The sequence below is a fragment of the Aotus nancymaae genome, unplaced genomic scaffold, assembly GCF_030222135.1.
Source record: "Aotus nancymaae isolate 86718 unplaced genomic scaffold, 86718_ANA_hifiasm-v0.15.2.pri h1tg000010l, whole genome shotgun sequence".
NCBI lineage: Eukaryota > Metazoa > Chordata > Mammalia > Primates > Aotidae > Aotus > Aotus nancymaae.
In genome coordinates, this window is record NW_026988421.1 from 65,553,125 (window position 1) to 65,578,319 (window position 25,195).

The window sequence follows — 25,195 nt, forward strand, 5'->3', positions numbered from 1 at the left end:
GGATGATGTCCTAATGTGGGTGACCATATATTTTGAACCAAACATCAAGCTTTGAAAAACTAGGGTGTAGAAAGCAGGTTGGGAGATAATTGGGTGTCAAGAATTAGAATTTCCAAGCTGTGTTAATGCGTTTGGGCAGTATTTTTTAATCAAGTCACCTGAGGACCTTTTAAAATATGCACACCTACACTCCACCTGTAGAGATTATGATTCAGGTCAGGGCTAGCACCAGGTCTCATGGGTTTAGAAAAGCTCTCTGGGTGTTACTGACATGCACCACTGATTGGGGACAATTGGTCAGAATATATGAAGGGCCCAGAAAATTCAAGATATGGTCAGCATGAGTTCTCTGCATGAACAGCCAGTTTTCTGAGTGGGGTTTGGGGGCACAAGGTCTCCTGGATTTCCTGGTTAGAGGCTTTCTGGAACGTGTTTCCCTAGAGGGCAAGAACTCCAAGTATTCAGCTTTTTCCTTTTTTTGAGATTGGGTCTCACTCTGTCGCCCAGGCTGGAGTGCAGTGGTGCGATCTTGGCTCACTGCAACCTCCACCTCCTGGGTTCAAGCGATTCTCCTGCCTCAGCCTCCCAAGTAGCTGGGATTATAAGAATACACCACCACAGCCCACCTAATTTTTGTGTTTTTGGTAAAGACAGGGTTTAACCATGTTAGCCAGGCTGCTCTTGAACTCATGACCTCAGGTGATCTGCCTGTCTCAGCCTCCAAAAGTGCTGGGATTAGTATTCGGCTTTTGATCCCCATAATTTAGCATGCTGTTTTACACAGGGTGATGCAAGCGGTTTAGAGCACAGATTTTGGAGTCTGGTGGCCTGAACTAGAATCTAACACTAGCTGTTGACTTGGGAAAGATTATTAGCCTTTCTGCACCTCAGTTTCCTCATCTGTACAAAAGAAATGACATAATCTACCTCCCTGGGTTGTTATAAGGATTTGGGATTCATGAAGGCCCAACGTGGTGGCTCATGCCTGTAATCCCAGCACTTTGGGAGGCTGAGGCGGGTGGGTCACCTGAGGTTAAGAGTTTGAGACCAGCCTGACCAACAAGGTGAAACCCCATCTCTACTAAAAAAAAAAAAAAAAATTCAAAAATTAGCTGGGCATGGTGGCAGGCTCCTGTAATCCCAAGCTACTCAGGAGACTGAGGCAGGAGAATTGCTCGTACCCAGGAGGTGCAGTGAGTCGAGATCACACTGCTGCACTCCAGCCTGAGCAACAGAGCAAGATTCCATCTCAAAAAAAAAAAAAAAAAAAGGAATCCTGAGTTCATAAGTCCGTTAGCATAATACTGGGACCTAATAAAAGCATAAAAACAGTGGTTATTATTACAAAGCTAAGTAAATTCTTGTAGCATCAGATCAGATGGGAGCCCTCTCCCTTCTCCCACCTCAGAACTGCACTGTTTTGTGGGACTGGAAACTTGCTAGGAAGTCACCCAGGCAGAGTGGCTGCTCAGCTTCTGCATTCCCCTCAAGGGCTAAGAAAGATCTTGTTCAAACTTGAGCAGCCAGCATCAGGGCTCAGAGATACTGAAAACAGGAAATATGAGCCCCATTGGCAGAGTTAGGCAATGAGGCTGTTAACAATCTTCAGGCCATTTCTCAGCCAACATCCTGACCCCCAGCCAGCTGCTGTCTCTTTCCCTAATATTAGATCTCACCCTAGGCTAGCAGGCATCAGCCACTTCTCCAGAAACCAGTTTCATAGCTCTAGATTCTTTTTTTCTTGCTCTGTCACCCAGGCTGGAATGTAGTGGCTTGACCTTGGCTCACTGTGCAACCTCTGCCTCCCAGGTTCTAGCAATTCTCCTGCCTAAGTCTCCTGAGTAGCTGGGATTACAGGCATGTGCCACCATGCCCGGCTAATTTTTGTACTTTCAGTAGAGACAGGGTTTCAACATGTTGGCCAGATTGGTCTCGAACTCCTAACCTCAAGTGATCCGGCTGCCTCAGCCTCCCAAAGTCCTGGGATTACAGGCGTGAGCTACTGCGCCCAACCAACACTGTGTTAAATTCTTCATGTGTTGTCTGAGTTAATCCTCCCAACAATCCTATGAGGAAGTTAATATCATTAGCCCCATTTAACAGTAGTGAAAATGAAGGCATAGACAGATTGAGTGACTTGCATGAGGCAATGCAGCTCCAAATGCAGAGTCAGGGTTGGAACCCAGGCAGCTGGCTCCAGAGTCCTCATGTGCAGCACTGGGATCTATCACCTCTCAGGAGGGTCCAAATAGGGGAAAAGGAGAGCAGCCCCCCTTTCAAGCTTCCTACTTCATGGATGCTGGGTTTCTAGGCAACATCTATCAGAATTTCAACCCTCTCCTAGATAACATTTTTTTCCTCCTAGAAGATTCCCAGGCCGGGTGAGGAGACCACACTCAGTCACCAGTTTCAAAATCAAACTTCACTGTTCTCACGGAAACCTCAGGCTTTCTGCTGAAATCTGGTTTCACTGAAGTAGTTTCTGTTTTCACCAGAACCCCTCCCCTCTTTCTGAGTATTCTCAGCCCATTATATTAACAGAACTCAGTCTGCTTTCCACGTATGGCCTATCTTTCCCAAGCCAGCAGCCAGCAGCAGCTGCACCCCTGCATATACTCCATACTCACTCCCATTGCATCCACCTTCCTCCCCAGCAGGAAACATTTAAGCCTTCCCTTTCAATTAGATGGAGTAAGAGGAGTTGCTGAGGTGTTTTTTTTATTTATTTGTTTGTTTTTTGAGATGGAGTCTCACTCTGTCACCCAGGCTGGAGTGCACTGGCGTGGTCTTGGGTCACTGCAAACTTCACCTCTCAGAGGTCAAGCAATTCTGCCTCAGCCTCCTGAGTAGGTGGGATTACAGGTGCCTGCCACCATGCCTGGCTAATTTTTGTATTTTTTGTAGAGACGGGGTTTTCTATGTTGGCCAGGCTGGTCTCAAACTCCTGATCTCAGGTGATCCACCTGCCTCAGCCTCCCAAAATGTTGGGATTACAGGCATGAGCCACCGCACCCAGCCTGAGGTGTTTTTTAAATATCAATTCTGGGCCAGGTGCAATGGCTCACATCTGTAATCTTAATACTTTGGGAGGCCTAGATGGGAGGATTGCTTGAGCCCAGGAGCTCGAGACTGCAGTGAGCTATGATTGCACTACTGCACTCCAGCCTGAGCGACAGAGCAAGACCCTGTCTCTAAAGAAAAAAAAAAAATCAGTTATATTGAAGTAAATTCATGTATCATATAATTCACCCATTTATTCTTTTTCTTTTCTAGAGACAGGGTCTTGCTCTGTCGCCCAGGCTGATCTCAAACTCCTAGGCCAGAGTGATCCTCCCACCTCAGCCTCCTGAGTAACTGGGATTATAGGCTCACACCACCACGTCTGGCACCATTTAAAGTGTACAACACAATGGTTTTTAGTACATTCAGAGTTGTGAAACATCACAATCAATTTTAGAACACTTCATCACCTCACAAAGAAATCCTGTACCCACTTGCAGTCACTCCCTTTTTCTCTCCAACCCCTCAGCCCTAGGCAATCACTAATTTACTTTCTGTCGTCTCTATAGGTTTGCCAAATTTGGGCATTTTATATTAATAGAATTCTATAATATATGGTTCTTTGTGACTGGCCTCTTTCACTTAAAATGACGTTTTCAAGTTTTATCCATGTTATAGCAGGTATCAGTGAGATTGCTGAGTTTTAAATAACAAATTGAGGGAAAAGATGGTCTAGACAAGGTGCAGTGGCTCACATCTATAAATTCCAGTACTTTGGGAGGCCAAAGCAGGAGGATCCCTTGAGTTCAGGAGTTCCAGACCAGCCTGGGCAACATAGAGAGGCCCAATCTCAAAAAAAAAAAAAAAAAAAAAAAAGATGTTCTAGGTCTCTTTTTGAGCTTGCAATCACATTGAGATTCATTCAACAACCTTTGTCTTTTTTTTTTTTTTTTTGAGACAGCATCTTGCACAGCCCTCTGGGCTGGAATGCAGTGGTGCCATCTCAGCTCACTGTAACCTCTGCCTTCCAGGTTCAAGCAATTCTCCTGCCTCAGCCTCCTGAGTAGCTGGGATTATAGGTGCCAGCCACCATACCCAGCTAATTTTTTTGTATTTTTAGTAGATACGGGGTTTCGCCATGTTGGCCAGGCTGGTCTTGAACTCCTGACCTCTTGATTCGTCCCCCTCAGCCTCCCAAAGTGCTGGGATTACAGGCGTTTGGCCCCCTTTGTCATTTTTTTAAAGTACCCATACATAGGACATTCTTTTAGATACAAATGAGACAGTCCTAGTCCTCAAGGAGCTCACGACTTTGCAAAGTGCTATACTAAGTCTGCATATAATGTGTGGAACGATAACGAAGAAGCAATTGATTGTGCCTGGGGAAGTCAATGATGACTTTACAGAAGAGGTGATATTTTACCTGGACCTTCAAATATACACAGAAATTTTCCAAACTAGGAGAAAGGCATTGTAGGCATAGGAAAGCTCCTGGAGACATGAAAAGGCAAGTTGTTCTCAGGAAATGAGGAGTAGTCCATTGTGGTGGAGAAGTCTGGGGACAATGAGCAGGTGGAGACGGTGGGGAAGGAGCTGGTGAGATCCAGCTGGTGAGAACCCTGTGGCAGGACTGATTCTTAGCAGCAGGCACCGGTTCTCCTCAATGACTAAACAGATAAGATCCTCTCCATGTGGCCCCTGTCATCAGCCTCTCTCCACTTCTTCATGATCCAGCAACCACAGGATTAATGCCTGTGGCACAGTAAAGGCCCCTGAGACCCTCTCTCCTCCAGCTGGCTCAGATGAAAGTGTCCTACTGGAGTATCTTGCTAGATAAATATTTTGAATATCATCTCTTGCCCTCAGGTACTATTTTTCAAAGTCCAGAAAGTGAATTAATTTCTAGAAGCCATAAAAAGTTTGGCCTTTTAAACTAAACATTTTTATTCAATTGTAAAAGTAGCTACAAATGTAAAATACTTTCATAACATTCCACATCCATTGTTAACATCTCTGGCTTCTTGGGTTTCCTTTGTAATCTCAACCTCTTTTACTTGGTCTTAAGTGTTAGGTTTCCCAAAGCCTGATCCTAAACCTCCTATTCCCACCCTAAGCTTTCTCCCTCAGGATCTTGTTAGTACCCAGGCTTAAGTGATCACCAATAAACAGATGACTCACAAAGCTGATCTCCAGTCAGACCTCTCTTCTGCACTCCAGACTCTTATATTCTGTTGTCTACTTGACACCCCCTTTTGGTTGTCACTCACAGGGCATCTCAAAGTCAACCTGCCCCAAGTTGAGCCCCAGTCTCAACCCCAGTGAGATAAGGGCCAAGTTGGGAAAGAGACATATTGCGAATGTATAGAGTACAGGATGAGGAAGATGTACAAGATGGGGAGGGAGGGCTAAGACAGCAAGGTGGAGGAGGTGACCTTGGGGAAAATCTTGAAGGGCAAATACAGGAAGAAGAAATGCTTCTCTGAGCAGAGGAAACTGCAAAATGTGAAGAGGAGGGAGGAAGCCCAGGGCACCGGAGGAACTGCAGGTGGTTCCAGCAGCTGGGGTAGGTGCTGGCATTGAAGTGATTTGACTGGAGGGATTGGCAAGAGCTGGCACCTTTGGGCCTAGAGGACTCTGCCTGCCACATGAAGGACTTTGAACTTTCTTGTAATGTGGAATTGTTAAAGATTTTGGAGCACCGTAAAAAATTGATCAAAGGAAGATTCTTGGGCCTGGGTGAGACTACAGCAGGGAAAAGCAAGTTTGGAGACTATTGTAATCAGTGAGGTAGGAGCTGAAGAGTGTCTGAGCCAGGGCTATGGCAGAGGGATATGAGCAGAGGATACAGATGTGGGAGGTTGGTGGAGACAGAATAGACTTGGTGCCTGGCCGGGGGCGGGAAGAGAAGGAGTTATCACTTGGTATAGTCTCCTGACTTCGGACAGATAAGGTAACAGTATAATTTTACAGGTGAGAAACTGAGGCTCCACTCTATGTGATTTATAGTATGTAGCTGACCAAGCTACAGTTACCACTTGTAGAACTTTGGGGATCCGTACCTCAGGGCAGCTAGCCCTGCTAATGACCTCCCTGACTCTGTCCATCCAATAGGAGAACTTTCCTAGCACCATAGTCAACACGCAGTACTAATAACCAAGACTCCACCGGCTGATGCTTGTTTCCTAAATACCTCAAGCCTGCTCAGCTCCATGACTACGGTTCTAACACTTGGAATTTCTCCCAAACCTCCTGTCCTATGATGCGCTGGCAGTGAGTTAGTGGATAGGCCCACTATAAGGAGGTCAGCAGATGCTTGATCTAGCTGTCTGCCTTCTGACTTCCTAAAAATGTGACTTCTGGTGTTTCAACAGATCACATGCACTTAGCACATCACCAAGTTCTGGCACGAGGGTGTAGGGAGGGAGCAGATTTTGTAAGGACTCCAGCTGGTGGGCTTCCCAACCCAGTCTCTGCTTCCCTCTTTTCTGTGGTTCTCCAGTTGCCCTTAATTTCTCATTCCCTCTTCATATAAAGGGAAGAAAATGACTTTCTACCTCACCTGGCTCTTCCCATCCTCACCCTATTGCCTTTTTAGCTCTCTCTCCAGAGCATTGTACAAGCTGGGTTTAGTGCCTTTGGAGGGAGGACTCTGTAGCTCCAGCTTGGCTTTTCCCTTTAATTGTCTTGGTGAAGCCAGCCATGTGGTGCACACCTGTAATCCCACCTACATGGGAGGCTCAGGAATGAGGATTGCTTGAGGCCAGGAGTTCAAGACCAGCTTGGCAACATAGTGAGAATTTATTTCTAAATATCTATATCTATCTATCTACATATCTATCTACATGTATATATAGATATCTATATACGCATATAGATAGATAGATATCTGTAACAAGTGTCAGCTCCAGCTTCAAATTTTCTGATTCCTCACTATACCTACACACTCCTCACCACCACAGGCTGAGAGATTCTGCCAGGTAATCTCTAAGCCCTTGAGTCCTATTGGAACTGGACGTATCTGTGAAGTTAATAGCTATTGATCAGGTTACTTCTATACCCCACTGGAATTTGACCACCATCCTTGACCATAGAGAGTTACTGGAATTTTGCCAGTTTTTCTAGTGGTGAGCTCACCAGAAGTCCTTCTCTGAAAGTCCCCTCAAGTCAAGACCTCTTTGAATACTTCCCTCTGCCCTTTCTGTCTCCTGGACTGAACTCTGTCCTGGTTGAGGGAATAAGGAGAAATGATGAACTGGAGACAGAGTGGGATAAACACTTTGCTTAGAACATCAATCTTTTTTTTTTTTGAGACAGAGTCTCACTCTGTCACCCAGGTTGGAGTACAGTGGCATGATCTTGGTTCGCTGCAACTTCTGTCTCCCGGGTCAAGTGATTCTCCTGCCTCAGCCTCCTGAGTAGCTGGGATTATAGGTGTGCACCACCACGTCCAGTTAATTGTTTGTATTTTTAGTATAGATGGCATTTCGCCCTGTTGGCCATGCTGATCTCAAACTCCTGACCTTAAGTGAGTGGCTACCTTGGCCTCCAAAAGTGCTGGGATTACACATGTGAGCCACAGTACCCAGCCTAGAACATCAATCTAAAGCAATTACAGTCCCCAAAGCAGCAATTTTGTATCACCTGGCACTTGTTAGGAGTATAAATTCTCAGGCCCCACCCCAGATAGACTGAATCAGAAATCCTAGAGGTGGGGCCCAGCAATCTGTTTTTAACAAGCTCCCCAGGGGATTCTGTCGCCTACTCAGGTTTAGGACCACTGTTCTAGGCACTGATTCTCAGACTTCAGGATGCATCCTAAGGCCCGGGGCAACTGGTTATATAGGATCCGGTTAAACAAACTGGACTGGTGTCTGGGCAACTGTATTTTTAGTAAGCTCCCTAGATGATTCTGATATTCATTGAAGATTGAGGATCATTGATCTAAGGAATTCATCTAATTAGCTGAATAGTTACGAGGTGAGGGGGCAGATAGAAGGGCTGTGGAAGTGTCTCTCAACATTCTAAATGTTACTTGCATCTGAACCTTTGGAGAGCTTGTCAGAAAAGCAGGATCAGAGGTATTGCCCCGGACTCGCTGGGTGTGGGGCCCTAGCATCTACATTCGGAGTTCTCCAGGTGATTATTGTGCATACTAAATTGTGATTACCACAGAGCAACAAGTTGTCAGGTGTTCTCAATGCTGGATGCACATTAGAATCACCTGGGGAGCTTTATAAAACTATGTGATAACCTGAGCTTCACCTCCAGAGGCTGACTTAATTGGTCTGGGCTGGGGCCTCGATGTTTTTTAAATGTCTCACACTGGATTATTTTAATGGGTAGAGCTAAAAACTATCAGGTTTGGATGGATGTGGGGCTCATGCCTGCAATCCCTGGGCTTTGGGAAGCTGAGGTGGGAGGATCACCTGAGCCCAGGAGGTCGAGACCAGACTGGGCAACAGAATGAGACCCCCATTTCTACGAGATAAAATTGTTTTAAAAATTAGCTGACCATGGTGGTGTAGCCAGTAGTCCCAGCTACTTGGGAGGCTGAGGCAGGAGGAGTGCTTGAGGCCAGGAGGTCAAAGTTGCAGTGAGCTATGACCACACCATTGCACTTCAGCCTGGCCTCTTAAAAAAACAAAAACAAAACAAAAACTTACCAGGTTAGGCTGGGCATGGTGGTTCACACCTGTAATCCTAGCACTTTGGGAGGCTGAGGCAGGCAGATCACTTGAGTTCAGGAGTTTGAGACCAGTCTGGCCAACATGGTAAAACCCCACCTCTACTAAAAATGCAAAAATAAGCTGGGTATGGTGGTGCACACCTGTAGCTACTCGGGAGGTTTAGGCACGAGAGTCACTTGAACATGGGAGGTGGAGGTTGTAGTAAGCTGAAATCGCATCACTGCACTACAGCCTGGGTGACAGAGCAAGACTCTGTCTCAAAACAAAATACAAAGACCGAAAAAACCTATCAGGTTAAAGGGAGATGCAGATCTAAGAAAGGTCAGGAAACAGGAGAAGGTGAAGGAATGCCAAGGGAACAATTTGGTGGAAGCCTGAGGGCAAGGCTAATTATGATTTCCATATTGGAAAGCCAGGAGGATTGATTGGGAAGGTGGAAGGGGTCTCAGGTGGGAAAGTGAGCAGGCTGGCTTGGTGGTGTAAAGCTCACTATAGAAAGAGGTTAATGTATATGATGGAATATATTTGCTGGGAAGAACAAAGTAAAAAAAAGAAAAAAAAAGAAAGAGGTTAATGTATTAATTTCCTGCTGCTACTGTAACAAACTTAATGGCTAAAAACAACATATGTATTGTTTTACAATTCTCAGAGTCAGAAATACAAAATGGGTCAGCAAGGCTGGGTTCCTTCCGAAGGCTATAGGGAAGAAACCATTTCCCTGCCTTTTCTTGGCTGCATTTCTTAGCTCGTGACCCCACATCACTCTGACCTCTGCTTCCATCATGACATCCGCTTCACTCACTCTGACCCTTTTGTTTCCCTCTTAGAAGGACCCTAAGGACTGCATTGGGTCACTCAGGATAATCTTCCCATCTCAAGATCCTTAATTTAGGCCAGGTGTGGGGGCTTAAGCCTGTAATCCCAGTACTTTGGGAGGCCAAGGTGGGCCTGAGGTCAGGAGTTTGAGACCAGCCTGGACAATAAGGTGAAACTTCATCTCTACTAAAAATACAAAAAAAATTAGCTGGGTGTGGTGGCACATGTCTGTAGTCCCAGCTAATCTGGAGGCTGAGGCAGGAGAATTGCATGAACCTGGGAGGTGGAGGTTGCAGTGAGCCAAGATCATGCCACTACAGTCCAGCCTGGGTGACAGAGAGAAACTCTGTCTAAAAAAAAAAAAAAATCTTAATCACATCTACAAAGTCATCTTTGCCATGTAAAGGAGCAGCATCATTAGCCCCAGGGATTAGGATGTGGACGTCTTTGGGAGGATATTATTTAGCCTGCCACAGTTAGCATGGCTTAACTAATGAGAGTGGAAACAGTGGCTGGAGGGACAATGACAGTCAAGCAGGAGGGGTGGAAGGGTAAAGGGGAGACAGTCAACAGGTCAAAGTTACAGTTAGGAAGAAAAGCTCTCATATTCTACACATAACACAGTGACTAGAGTTTATAAGAAGGTGTTGTATATTTCAAAATAGCTAAAACAGAAGATTTTAAACATTGTCACCACAAAGAAATAATAAATATTTGAGATAATAGTATGCTGATTAGGCTGATATAATCATTCCACAATATATGCATTATCAAAATATGATATATATATATATTTTTATTTTTCTGTCAATTAAATTTAAAGCTACAAGGCTAGGTGGCTCATGCCTGTAATCCCAGCACTTTGGGTGGCCGAGGTGGGCAGATCATCTGAGGTCAGGAATTTGAGATCAGCCTGGCCAACATGGTGAAACCCCTTCTGTACTAAAAATACAAAAAGTTGCTTGGCGTAGTGGTGGGTGCCGGTAGTCCCAGCTACTTGGGAGGCTGAGGAAGGAGAATCGCTTGAAACAGGAGGCGGAGGTTGCAGTGAGCCGAGATTGTGCCACTGCACCACTTCAGCCTGGGCGACAGAGAGAGACCCTGTCTTAAAAAAAAGTAAGTCAGATAGAGATCTCCTGTCTAGAGTCCAGCCTCCTGGGGTTGGGCTGGTCAGCTCCAAGAAGCCCTTGGGGTGGCTGAAAGGTTTGGGCAGCCCCTGAAGCTGCCTTGGGATGAGACTCTTATGGGTGCTCCTCAGGTCTGGGATTTTCTTCTCAACTAGAGGGGAGAAGGGAAATGACATTGTTGTTATTGTGTCTGGAGCCGTGGGGACTTTATCCAAGTCCTGTCAGGAGGGTTGTGGTTTTGCCAACTGAGATGCTGGGAGAGGCAGCCCAGGATGGCTGGGTGCCTGCAGGCTGTGGAAGGGAAAGCAAGAGGTGAAAGGAAGAGGTGTTAGACAAGAACCCTGAGCTTTTGATTCTCACCTCTGAGGCCTTGGTTCTGGCCTGGGACTGCAAAACCCTTCACAGAGCAGCAGGGGTTCTTAGCTCCAGGGTCAGACTTAGAGGGGTCCCTGGAATGCCTTACCCCCAGTGGCTAACCTCCTTCCTGAGCAGGCAGATGTGTCATGCTGGGCAGCACCTCTCCCTCCCCAACACCTGCAGGTTGACTCAGACTCCCAGGTAAAGCCCAACCCGATGGGAAATGACTAAGCATTGAAGTTCTCTTTCCCTCACTGGGGAGGGAGCAGGAAGCCCGTAGCTGGGCCAGATGCTCCCCTTTGATTTCTCAAGGTAGTGAAGGGGGAAGGGGAGCTTTACAGGTGACAGTGCTCCATGGGGTGTCCCCTAGAACATTCTTCTTCCCATAGCTTCTGCTTTTACTCTCTCTCTCTCTCTCTCTCTCTGTGTGTGTGTGTGTGTGTGTGTGTGTGTGTGTGTGTGTGTAGACAGTCTAGGATACTTGAGGGTGGGCATGCTGGGATCTACCAGACATCCGCCTTGCCTTCACTTCTGTCACCTGTCACTTCTTATCCTGCTGCCCTTTAAGGAGAGTTGAGAGTTTATTTCTTGCCCCAGTGAATTTTTTTTTTTTTTTTTAAACTAGGGAAGGTAGTGTTTGGGCAATAGGGAGGACTTTTGCTGATTGCTCAGACTGGAGACCTAATAGTAGGGTAGTGCTTAGGAGAGTCCAGCCAATAGATCACAAAAGCTCCATTTAAAATGCACAGTTGGGGCTGGGCCTGGTAGCTCACACCTGTAATCCTAGCATTCTGGGAGGCCAAGGCGGTGGATCCCTTGAGGCCAGGAGTTAGAGACCAGCCTGGCCAACCCCCCGCTGGCCAGCCTAGCAAAATCCCCGTCTCTACTAAAAACACAAAAATTAGCCAGGTGTGGTGGCGCACCTGTAATCCCAGCTACTCGTGATGCTGAGGCATGAGAATCACTTGAAATTAAGAGGTGGAGGTTGCAGTGAGCTGAGATCGCGCCACTGCACTCCAGCCTAGGTAACAGAATAATACTCCGTCTCAAATAAGTAAATAGAAATAAAAATAAAATGCACAGTTGGACTCTCTCTGGAAGGTTGTGGAAGAACCAGAAATGAAGTGACCTCCAGGAAGTAAAATTGCTACTATTCTTTTCCACATATCCTTTGATCACTTTTTTTGTTTTTTTGAGATGGAGTTTTGCTCTGTCGCCCAGGCTGGAGTACAATGGCACAATCTCAGCTCACTGGAACCTCCTTCTCCCAGGTTCAAGTCATTCTCCTGCCTCAACCTCCTGAGTAGCTGGGATTATAGGTGCCTGCCACCAAACCCAGCTAATTTTTGTATTTTTAGTAGAGATGGGGTTTCACCATGTTGGTCAGGCTGGTCTCGAACTCCTGACCTCAGTTGATCCACCTGCTTTGGCCTCCCAAAATGCTGGGATTACAGGCATGAGCCACCACGCCTGGCCTGATCACTTTTCAATTGTGTTCCATTTGCAAGTACTACCTACTCAAATGGAAAGAATAATACATGGTTACCTGGGAAGGAAGAGAAAAAGAGAGTCCTTTTTCCACATTAATGCTAAGCACTTTGTACAGTTAGTCATTAACTGCACAAGAATTATGGAATCCCTATAGGATGATGTCAGGCACTGTGCTGGATTCTGGAGACTCAGGGTCCACAAAACAGCATCCCTTGCCTCACAGTGATCCCAGTCGAGAGAGCAATTCAGACAGACAGCTAGGCAATGACCATGCAGTGTCAGAAGTGTGATGATGAGAAGTGCAGACACCAGGGAATTGCAAAGGGAATTGCTCCTCTGTCCAGACCTGGGGAGACAAAACCTTTCTGGACCCAGTGATGTCCAAGCTGAGACCTGGAGGGCGTGCAGGAGTTAGTTGGAGGGGAAGAGAGTTCCAGGCAGAGGGAATAGCACAACATATGCAGAGACTGCCGGAGCCATATCAACTTGACTGCTTCCTTGGAACTGCAAGCAGTCAAGTTTGGAGAGGGCGTGTGGAAAATGAAGCCACAGAGGTAAGGTCGGATCATGGAGTATTTTATAAGCTAGTGTAAGGTCGGTTAGTGGTCACCTTGAACAGGTATGGAGCCCTGTGGGACAGGGATTAATAATCAACTCGTATTGGAATGCTCTGTTGTGCCAAGCACTGTAATCTTTTTTATGCATTAGCTCATTTAATACTCCCAAAAAGTAGGGCTGGGTGCAGTGGCTTACACTTATAATCCTAGCACTTTGGGAGGCTGAGGTGGGTGGATCACCTGAGGTTGGGAGTTCGAGACCAGCCTGACCAACATGGAGAAAACTCATCTCCACAAAATTAGCCTGGCATGGTGGTGCACGCCTGTAATCTCAGCTACTTAGGAGGCTGAGGCAGGAGAATTGCTTGAACCTGGGAGGCAGAGTTTGCAGTGAGCTGAGATCGTGCCATTGCACTTCAGCCTGGGCAACAAGAGCAAAACTCCATCTCAAAAAAGAAAAAAATACCTCCCAAAAAGTGCCTGAGATTTTTTTTTACTATAAATTTTTTCTATTTAATGTTTTGTAAGTGAGGAAACTGAGGCTCAAAGGGGTTTAATTAAGCCAAAAATCTTACAGAGTCATAAATGGAATAATATAGATGTCTAGGGACACAGCTAGCCCAGGGAGAGCAGGGATCTCACCCAGACATGCACTGTCTGCCATGTGACCTCCCCATTCAGATAGAGCAGTGGTTGTTGTCAATGAAGGTGGTGATTTTGCCCTCAGGAGACATTTGAAAGTGTCTGGAAACATTTTTGATTGTAACAACTGGGAAAATGCTACTGGCATCTCATAAGTAACTAACATCCTACAATGTAAGATGCTCAAAATATCCACAGTGTCATAGCTGAGAAATCCTAGGGAATAAGTTGTAGAGGGCAAGCACAAGAGAGGTAGTTAAGGGGTGAGTGTGAGAATTTTGGACTGGACTTCTTTCTTTTTTTTTCTTTTTTTTTTTTTGAGATGGAGTCTTGCCTGTTTGTTACCCAGGCTGGAGTGCAGTGGTGCAATCATAGCTCACTGCAGCCTCAATCTCCTGGGCTCAAGTGATCCTCCCATGTCAGCCTCTTGAGTAGCTATGACCACAGGTGTGCACCACCATGCCTGATTAATTTTTATATTTTTGATAGAGACAGGGTCTCACTATGTTGCCCAGGCTGGTCTCAAACTCCTAGGCTCAAGTGATCTACTCTCCTGGGCCTCCCAAAATGCTGGGATTACAGGTATGAGCTACCACACCAGCCAGGAAGAGACATTTTTTAAAGGCCTGGTAAATACTGTACTTACAGCAGCAAGAGACAGGAGTCGGCTCCAGCAAAGCCTGACATGGACACAGCACATCCTTTTCTGACCTGTTCCTGCTGCTTCCAAGCACCAGCCTTAAGAACTTAGAGGAAACTGCTAATGAATTACCCTAGAGTTACCCAGAGCTAATTCTGAAGGGTTTCCTGCCACCTCTCAGGTCCAGGACTGTTAAGCAGTACCAGCCAAGATGGCCAACTCCTCACCAGCATATTCTGACAGGCCAGGGCACCCAGCTCTGATCATGCTGAGACATGGGACCCAAGCCCAATATGTTTGGTCAATGCATGATTTCAAATAATTGTAACACTAGCAGCTGAGAAACCAGAGATCCAAAGAATAGATCCAAATGCTCGTTGCCTGAATCTGCTCTTCTCACAATTCCCTCAATATTGTGCCTGAATATAATACCTTTGCTTGCATCAAGAGAGGACATTAAGTGGGTCCCAGCTGCCTCTCCACAGATTTAACACACCAACCAGGAGCTCTCGCTTGTCTTTCTACCTGAAACCTACAGAATGGGCGCAGATCTTTCCAGGAAGCTTATAAAAGCTCACAGGAGGAGGCAAACGTTGGCTTACTCTCAGAGATTCATTGCTGTTGGGACGTAGATTCCTGAGTGCTTTAAGTCCTGAAGATCTTCTAGTTTCTGATCTTTGGCTCAACTTTTAACTGATTCCCTTCTGATTTTTGTTTGACTTTCTGATTTGATTCTCTAGTTTGACATATGTGTCTGTCTTAATTAGGTTTTCCAGCAGGTCATGACCCTGTCTCAGGCCCATGTAAACCATCAAAGTTTTGCCTCAGTCATCCCTCTATCAGCTTTTAATCTTACCCAGTCTTAGGGCCTGGGATCTAAGAGCGCTCTGGAAGATCTACTCTTTCCCTACATCTGAAAACTCACTGTTAGAGAGTTAAATTCTTTGAAACATTCCATGTTTCCCAAGGGTCCACGTGGGAATTCTGTTATATATTAATAGGTAGTAAGTGGAACGAAGGGGTTTGTAGCCAAATAAATTTGGACAATGCTATGTGAGGTTAGTTTCTTGTCTACAACAAGGCTTAATATGCTTTGAACAGATTAAAAGTCCATACATCTTATAATCCAGTACTCAAAACCCTTGGAACCAGATGTATTTGGATTTCAGAATATTTCAGGTTTCAATAAGGGAAATGATGACTATGTTATTTATTCCACTGCATCTAGCAGAGCTGGAAGGCCCTGTAATCAAACACATACTTCTGCAGAAAAACATACGGATCTTCACACTAAGCAGTAAGTGTGAAGGGTAAGTAAAAAATCTGAAAAGCCGCAACATCAATTTAGGTCAGATTTTACCCCTAAGTTGTTTTTTTTTTTTTTTTTTTTTTTTGAGATGGAGTCCTGCTCTGTCACCCAGGCTGGAGTGCAGTAGCGTGATCTTGGCTTACTGCAAACTTCGCCCCCTGGGTTCAAGCAATTCTGCCTCAGCCTCCTGAGTAATTGGGATTACAGGTGCCTGCCACCATGCCTGGCTAATTTTTGTATTTTTAGTAGACACAGAGTTTCACCATGTTGGTTAGGCTGGTCTCAAACCTCTGACCTCAAGTGATCCACTGGCCTCGGCCTCCCAAAGTGCTGGGATTCCAGGCGTGAACCACTGTACCTGGCCTGTTATTTTTAAAAACTTAGTTTGTAGCACTTTTTGGACTTCAACCCGGTGGATACAGGATGGGTCCGTGTAGATGGTGTTTCCAACATAGGTGACCTCAGAACTCCCTCTTCCAGGAGCTTCTAGCAGGACAGTTATTTCATGGACTCCCAGGATATCCTGAGATTAGTCTATAACACAGGGGAGTGAACACAGTTGGTCATTCTCATTTAGCCTTATCGTCTCCCACACTGACTAGATGAGGTGAGGATTCTGACAACCAAACAAGGAGGACAGGCTGGAGTGCCTGCGCATATGTGCAGATGTGGCTGGACAGTCATGGTTCAGGCGTCAGCTCCTGGTGAGAAAGGGACACTAAGAAGAGCGGCATGGTGGACATTTGGGTTATGGTGGTTTTCTTCTGTGAGTACTTCTGCATTTTTCTCATTTTCTTTAGAAATGACGAGCTTTGGCCGGGCGCGGTGGCTCAGGCCTGTAATCCTAGCACTTTGGGAGGCCGAGGTGGGTGGATCACCTGAGGTCAGGAGTTCAAGACCAGCCTGGCCATCAGGGCGAAACCCCATCTTAAAAAAATAAAAATAAAAATAAAAATAAATAAATAAATAAAAAAGAAATGATGAGCTTTTTCTCCTTTATTGCTGTCTTCACAGTAAGGAGTTGCTGCTCTTAGTGTTACTGTGTGGGGAGGCAGGCCCAGGGCTGACGCAGAGCGCCAGGGCAGGGCAGGTTCCTGGGAAGATGGCTTCCTGTGTTTCTGGCCTTGTGCCTCAGCCAGAGCTGAGGTGGGGTGGGGTGCACGCCTAAGGCCAGGGTCCCCTGGGGAGGGAGGAGAATGTTGAATTTCTGGTGGATTTCCAGGAAGACTTCCTGCTCTGACAAAAACAACACAAACACAGGAAAAGGCTCTGGGGCTCTGGGGCCTAAGGAGAGGGGATAACGGACCAAGGTAGAGACTTTTGGGGTAGAAGCTGATACAGAGAGCAGCCCAGGAACAGAGAAGCTTCCTCCTCACTGTCCAGCCGTGTTCCCCAGGCTAGCTGAGAGCCTTTCTCCGCTGCGGTGGCAAGTTGGGAACTGGAGGAAGAGGCCCAGTGACTTTAGACTCCCCACCTTCTTCTCCACTCTTCATTGAGTATAATATTTCTTGGTGGCCTGGACCATGAGGGTGGGGTTGGAGAGTAGGCAGTGGACCAGGACTGCCATTTGGCTAAGGCCTCAGATTATGGAGGGCCTCAGATACAGACCTTAAATGTGTGGGGTCATGCACCTGTCACAGAGCTACACTGAGCCTCGCTCCACGGAATCAGCAGAAGACATGCATCCTAAACTTGCTCCCATTACTAGCATATGGTGTGCTGTAAATTCATATTATCTTCATATGGCTTGTGAATTGCCCTGTTATGTTGCATTATATACATATATATACACATATGTGTTTACGGGACTCTGTGTGTGTGTGTGTGTGTGTGTGTGTGTGTGTGTGTGTGTGTGTGTTGTAAACCAAAGATAAAAATCTAAGGCTCCCCTCACCATCTGAATAGACTCCCTCTTCTCTGCCAGGGCACTCCAAAGTCAACCCGAACAACTGGTTCAGGCCATGAGGGAAAGTGATCACACCAGCCTCATAATGCCTTCCTGCCTTTTGGAATTCAGGAAAAAGTTGACCAGCATTAACATCAACATAGACCTTAAGTCTGATAAAAAAATCTTTTACAGTCTAGCCTGCTACCTGGAGGCTTCATCTGCATGATAAAACTTTGGTCTCTATAACCCTTATCATAACCTAGATATTGCTTTCTATTGATAATTCTTTTAACCATTGACAGTGAGAATTTTTTTTGTTGTTGAGACAGAGTCTTGAATGCGGGCTTCAGTGCAGGGCAAAATCTCGGCTCACTGCAACCTCTGCCTCCCAGCTTCAGGTGATTCTCCTGCTTCAGCCTCCTGAGTAGCTGAGATTATAGGTGCCTGCCACTCCACCCAGCTAATTTTTGTATTTTTTATTAGAGAAGGGTTTCACCATGTTGGCCAGGCTGGTCTCAAACTCCTGACCTCAGGTGAGCTGCCCCCCTCAGCCTCCCAGAGTGCTGGGATTACAGGTATCAGGCACTGTGCCCGGCCCAGAAAATTTTTTAATCTACATATAACCTTGAAGCCCTCTATACTCCCATTCCCCATTTTGCGTTGTCCCGCCTTTCCGGATCTATCTTAAATGTGTTGATCGATGTCTCATGTCTCCCTAAAACATATAAAACCAAACTGTGCCCCATGCTGCAACCACCTTGGGCACATGTTCTCAGGGTCTCCTGAGGGCTATGTCACAAGCTATTGTCACCCATATTGGGCTCAGAATAAATATCTTCAAATATCTTACACAGTTTTACACAGTTTGACTCTTTTTGTCGTGTGTGTGTGTGTGTGTGTGTGTGTGTGTGTTTGTTTTGGAGGTGGGGCGTTACAGCTTTGGGTATTTTTTTTTTTTGAGATAGGGTCTGGCTTTGTCACCCAGGTTGGAGTGTAGTGGGGCATCACCACTCACTGCAGCCTGGACCTGCTGGGTTCAAGTGATCCTCAGCCTTCCAAGTAGCTGAGACTACAGGCATGGACCACCACACCCAGCTCATTTTTGTATTTTTTGTGGAGATGGTGTCTCATTTTGTTGCCCAGGTTGGTCACGAACTCCTGAGCTCAAGTGATCCTCCTGCTTCAGCCTCCCTAAGTGCTGGGATTACAGGCAGGAGCGACCATGACTGGCTTTCTTTTATTCACTTATTTTTTATTTGGGGGTGGGGGTCACAGCTTTGACTTGCTAAGTGTAAACATTTGAGATATACCACACTTTCAGTAACTTTGTTTTGGCACTAAAATTCTATATCTCTATTTATATCTATATTTATATATCTGGAGCTTTAAAAGGGAAGTAGTAAACATTTTAAAAAATAAAACGGGCCAGGCACAGTCGCTCACACCTATAATCCCAACACTTTGGGAGGCCAAGGCGGGCAGATCACCTGAGGTCAGGAGTTTGAGACCAGCCTGGCCAACACAGTTAAACCTTGTCTCTACTAAAAATACAAAAAAAATTAGCTGGGAATGGTGGCACGTGCCTGTAATCCCAACTACTTGGGAGACTAAGGCAGGAGACTCACTTGAACCTAGGAGCCAAGATCGCGCTACTGCAACTTGGGTGACAGAGACTCCCTCTCTAAATAATAAATAAATAATAAAACAGGGACCGGGTGCGATGAGTCACACCTGTAATCCCAGCACTTTGGGAGGCTAAGGCGGGAAGAGTGCTTGAGCCCAGGAGTTCGAGACCAGCCTGGGCAAAAAAGTGAGACTTCATCTCTACAAAAAATACAAAATAAAAATAAATTAAAAATAAAACGGAAAAGAGTCTGGCTCAGTCTTCACCTTTGAGAAGAGTAAGGAGAGCCCCAAGCCGAAGCCTGAGAGGGCCTGTCCCTGCTGGGCACTTAGAACAAGCGTCAAAGACCAGGCGCGGCCCGTGGGAGCCTTGCTGCTGCAGCCCCGGTGGCTCTGGCTTCATCTGCATCGCTCTGGCGGCCCCTGCTGGGCTGGCGGTGAAAAGCGACCTGAGATGGGGCGATGCCCCGAGCTCAGGCTGGGGAAGAAGGGACTGTGTGGGGTGTCCTGGTGGGCAGCACGAGGACGTTGGGGTGGAGGGGACTCAAAGAAGACAAGCTCTGTTTACCTCGTGGTTGTTTATGCCACGCTGGGGGCTAAGGGATTATTCTGAAAGTGCTGCTGAGGAAGGGGGCAAACCCAGGTATGAGGTCAAGAGGGCTGAGCCCAGGGAGGGAAATGTCAGATTGTTGGGTGGGAATTCATGACCCCATTTCTTCTCTTCTGCTTCCCTGGCCTCTCTGAGCAGGGCAGCCATCCTCCTCCGTGCAGCTGGTTGGGTCATGAACTCTCAGATTTAGAAAGAGGGAGCAGGATTTCTTGCTGAGACCTCCTGGCCAAAGTCAAGTTCTCTGACCCGCATTTACTGAAAAACCTTGTTCTGAGGGCATGCAGGAGCCTCAATCAACCATTTAATAAAAATGCTCCCTCGCCTTCCTCGTGGTCTTTATCCCTGTCAGGTGGAAGGTAGGATTCAGGGCCCCAAACCTTCCCCTGAGCATACTGGTGACGCAGTGGGTCCTAGTGAGTATTTGAGATAAAAATAGCTTATGGGAGCCCATGGCTTAGTGCAGCTGCCATGGCTAGTGCCTTGACCAAAGCTGGTATCAGGTTATTGGGAAAATAGAGCCTTTTGGGTCTGGCAAAGGCTCACTTCAAATAGACAGAGATTTTAGTCACTGTGAGTCAAGCAGTTTATGCCACCACAGCTTGCTGGCGCCCCTTCACCCATTCTCATCCAATATTGCAAATGGAAACTTTCAACTGTGGAAAGAGCAGCTTCTTTGTATATGACCACTTTTTTAAAAAATTCTTTTTTGAGACAGGGTCTTCCTCTGTCGCCCAGTCTAGAGTGCAGTGGCGCCATCTTGGCTCACTGCAACCTCCGCCTCTTGGGCTCAGGGGATCCTCCCACCTCAGCCTCCCGAATAGCTGGGATTACAGGTGTGTGTCACCACGCCTGGCTAATATATGATGTTTTTACCAGAGATGGGGTTTCGCCATGTTGCCCAGGCCTGGTCTTGAACTCCTGGGCTCAAGTGATCTGCCCACCTCAGGTTCCCAAAGTGCTGGGATTTTAGGCTTGAGCCACCATACCCATCCATGGCCATTTCTTTATATATGGTTCTTCATATTTGTGTGTGAAGTTTTGAGTCCTTAGGTCACTAGTGGCCGTAACCTCTCTAGATTTTGTCATCTTTCTCTTGTTTTATATGTGACCCAGAGCCTATTAATAGGGAACCATGGCCAAGCTAAGCCCTTAGGCTGACGAGCTAGATTCAGAGGTTCCTGAGTCCCACCCACCTCCACTCTCAGGCCCAGCATTGCCCTGGCAGGTTGACTGCACAGACCCTTGCCATGGCTGTGGATTCAGCCACCAGAGGGTGGTCAGTTTTATCAGTGGACCATAAAGAGAAATATCTGGTCTGGGCGCAGTGGCTCACGCCTGTAATCCCAGCACTTTGGGAGGCCGAGGCGGGTGGATCACGAGGTCAAGAGATCGAGACCATCCTGGTCAACATGGTGAAACCCCGTCTCTACTAAAAATACAAAAAATTAGCTGGGCACGGTGGCGTGTGCCTGTAATCCCAGCTACTCAGGAGGCTGAGGCAGGAGAATTGCCTGAACCCAGGAGGCGGAGGTTGCGGTGAGCTGAGATGGCGCCATTGCACTCCAGCCTGGGTAACAAGAGCGAAACTCCATCTCAAAAAAAAAAAAAAAAGAGGAATATCTGATTTGTAGTAATTGAAAAAGCCCATTTCCGGAGCAGTCTATGTCTGGCAATCAGGTTTATTTCCACTCAGGGAGAAACTAGATTGTTTTGAAAAATGAATTTTAGTCTTGCAAATTAAAGAGTAGTGGAAAATGAAAGGTAACTGAAGGACATATATTTTAATATTTTATTGTAAAACAGGGCATAGAAAAGAAAACCATGCAAATCAAATGTATAGCTTAATTTATTATTATAAGGTAAAACCACCCAGATTAAGAAATAAAGCCAGGCATGGTGGCTTATGCCTGTAATCCCAGCACTTTGGGAGGCCAAGGCAGGTGGATCGCTTGAGCCCAGGAGTTTGAGACCAGCCTGGGCAACATGGTAAAACCCCATCTCTACTAAAAATACAAAAAACTAGCCAGTTGTGGTAGTGTGCACCTGTAGTCTCAGCTACTTAAGAGGCTGAGGTAGGAGAATCACCTGAGCTCAGGAGGTCGAGGCTGCAGTGAGCTGAGATTGTGCTACTTCACTCCAGCCTGGGCAACCAGAATGAGACCCTGTATCAAAAAAGAAAAAAATGAAAAATAATTTTTTTCCAGCCTCCCCAGAAAATCTTCTGTGTGCTCTGTTCAAATCACAACCCTTTCTCCTCCCACAAACCATCACTATCCTGAGTAATACAGCAATCAAGATGTATATTTTGGAGGACAACCTAGACATCGAAACCCAAACTAACTACTTTTATTTTATTTTATTTTATTTTATTTTATTTTTTAGACTAAGTCTGGTTCTGTCACCTAGGCTGGAGTGCAGTGGCGCCATTTCAGCTCACTGCAACCTCCGCCTCCTGGATTCAAGGGATTCTCCTGCCTCAAGCCTGGTGAGTAGCTGAGATTACTGGTGCACACCACACCAATTGCCACCATGCCCGGCTAGTTTTTGTACTTTTAGTAGAGTCAGGGTTTCACCATGTTGGCCAGGCTGATCTCGAATTCCTGACCTCAGGTGATCCACGCACCTCAGCCTCCCAAAGTGCTGGGATTACAGGTGTGAGCCACCACACCTAGCCCCAAATTTACTATTTTAATAAATGGATTAGAAAAATGGGGAATAGTTTAATTGTTCTTGGTTAGGGAGGGTGACTAGGACTCAAGAGATTTAGCAGGAGAGGCTAGATCTCAGCAAATGAATTATATTAATTCCCTGATAGTGAGCTCCAACCCCCTCCAAGCAGACTTCCTCCATAGAGAAGAGATTTGCAATGTCTAAAGCTATACAACATTAATATCTGGAATGCTCAAGAAACTCCTGTGGATCAACTAGGAAAAGGTCAGAAATCCAATGGAAAAGTGGGCAAAGAATAAAGTCAGAAATCACAGGAGGGAAATTAGAATGGTTGGCAAGTGTGTGAAGATATGCCCAATCTTGGCCAGGCATAGTGGCTCACACCTGTAATCCCAGCATTTTGGGAGGCTAAGGCAGGATTGCTTGAGCACAGGAGCTCCACACCAGCCTGAACAACATTGCGAGACCCCACGTCTAGAAAAAAGAAAAAAGGCCAGGCCTGGTGATGTGCGCCTGAGGTCTCAGCTACTCAGAAGCCTGAGGCAGGAGCTAGCTTGAGCCTGGGAGTTGAAAGCTGCACTCCAGCCTGGGCGACAGAGTGAGACCCTGTCTCAAAAAAAGAATGCTCAATCTTAGAAGTACCCTGAGCAATGCAAATTAAAACATGATATCACGAGACGTTCCTCGCCGAGAGTCGCCGCGGTTTCCTGCTTCAACAGTGCTTGGACGGAACCCGGCGCTCGTCCCCAACCCCGGCCAGCCGCCCACGGCCAGCCCTCCGTCACCTCCACACTGCGCCCTCGGACCGCCCCAAGGCCCCCGCCGCCTCACCAGCGCCGCGCAACCGCCGCCGCAGCCTCCTCTCCTTAGCCGCCGCCATAACGCGTCTCCTTCGCAGGTGCGCCAGAACTACCATCAGGACTCAGAGGCCGCCATCAACCGCCAGATCAACCCGGAGCTCTACGCCTCCTATGTTCACCTGTCCATGTCTTACTACTCTGACCGCGATGATGTGGCTTTGAAGAACTTTGCCAAGTACTTTCTTCACCAATCTCATGAGGAGAGGGAACGTGCTGAGAAACTGATGAAGCTGCAGAACCAACGAGGTGGCGGCGTCTTCCTTCAGGATATCCAGAAACCAGACCATGATGACTGGGAGAGCGGGCTGCATGTGATGGAGTGTGCATTACATTAGGAAAAAAATGTGAATCAGTCACTACTGGAACTGCACAAACTGGCCACTGACAAAAATGACCTCCATTTGTGTGACTTCATTGAGACACATTACCTGAATGAGCAGGTGAAATCCATCAGAGAATTGGGTGACCACGTGACCAACTTGTGCAAGATGGGAGCACTCCAATCTGGCTTGGCAGAATATCTCTTTAACAAGCACACCCTGGGAGACAGTGATAATGAAAGTTAAGCCTTAGGCTAATTTCCCCATAGCCACGGGGTAACTTCCCTGGTCACCAAGGCTGTGCATGCATATTGGGGCTTCCTTTACTTTTTCTATCAGTTGCACCAAAACATCCACTTAAGTTCTTTGTACCATTCCTTCAAATAAAGAAATTTGGTCCCCCCGCAAAAAAAAAAAAACATGATATCACTTGGTGTCACCTCAATTAACAAAAGTTAGGCAAATCAGATAATACCTAAGTGCTGGAAAGGATGTGGGGAAAAGGGAACAATTGTTGGTGGGATTATAAACTTGTAGAGCTATTCTGGAAGCCACCTGACTCTATTTTATGAATTTGAATATGCCTGGATTGTACATGAAGGCAGCCTAGGGGTTCATTGCTAGAGAAATGGGGAAACAAAATGTGTAAACGCATACTTTGCCATACTGTGCAGCAGTCAGCCACAGTGAACTAAAGGTACTTAGAACCCCACAACAATCTTAAAAACATGTGTCACGTAAAGAAGAAATACAGTAAGATCTAGAGTATAACACTACTTATGTAGGCTAAAGTTATACCTACCCATAAGAGCACTGTATATCTTTTAGGAATGCATTAAACATATTATAGTGAGTCTCTTATGGGATAGGGAGAAAGACGAACAAGTAGGGCATGACTAGGGGGAAAAAATAAAAGAGATCTCCTTACCAGAGATGAAAAATGGTATACTTGAACTGAAGAGATTTCTTCAACTCTCTGTACTGAAGGGAAGGAAAATTGCCCTTAAAAGTTTCACATAGATGGTAAATATAAGGATAGCAGGAGAGTCCCCTTAATGACTGAAATAGTTGGTGCCTATATAAAACTTGGGTAGCCATTTCAAAGCAAGGACTACAAAGATGCTTTAGGCATCTTTGGGGAATTTCAAGGTGGCACAGGAAATTACGTGGATGAGATAACAGGTAAAGTCTTAGGCTCCCAGAAGACAGGTTGGGGCATTTTGGGGCTGGAATTACAGTGGCAAGTACAGGGTAGACTCACACTGAAAGGAAGCAGAAGGCAGTGGATCCTGTCCAGTCCTGGGGAAAGTGTCCCATGATGGTTAAACCTCTTGGCTAGAATGACCCTACCCAGAGAGGGGACCGAGAGCAGGGTTTGTTTGATCAAAGGAGTCTTTGGGGAGACTTCACACTGAGGGCCGCCAAAGGCAGTATATGGAGAAACATGCAAGGAGAGCAAACATTTGGCCCAAAGGCAAGGAGACAGAAAGATGCCGGAAGGCACTCTCATGCACGTGGTGGGGAAAGAAAAGGAACAATTAAGAAACAGCTGAAATTTGTAAAAATTTATGTGTCTAGGCTGGGTGCGGTGGCTCATG

The 25,195-nt window shown here is 46.4% G+C and overlaps 1 pseudogene; it reads left to right on the top strand.

The window, feature by feature from the left end:
* The first annotated feature begins 23,081 nt into the window (after positions 1–23,081).
* LOC105722579 (ferritin heavy chain-like) lies at positions 23,082–23,843 on the top strand (annotated as a pseudogene).
* Positions 23,844–25,195: the final 1,352 nt, after the last annotated feature.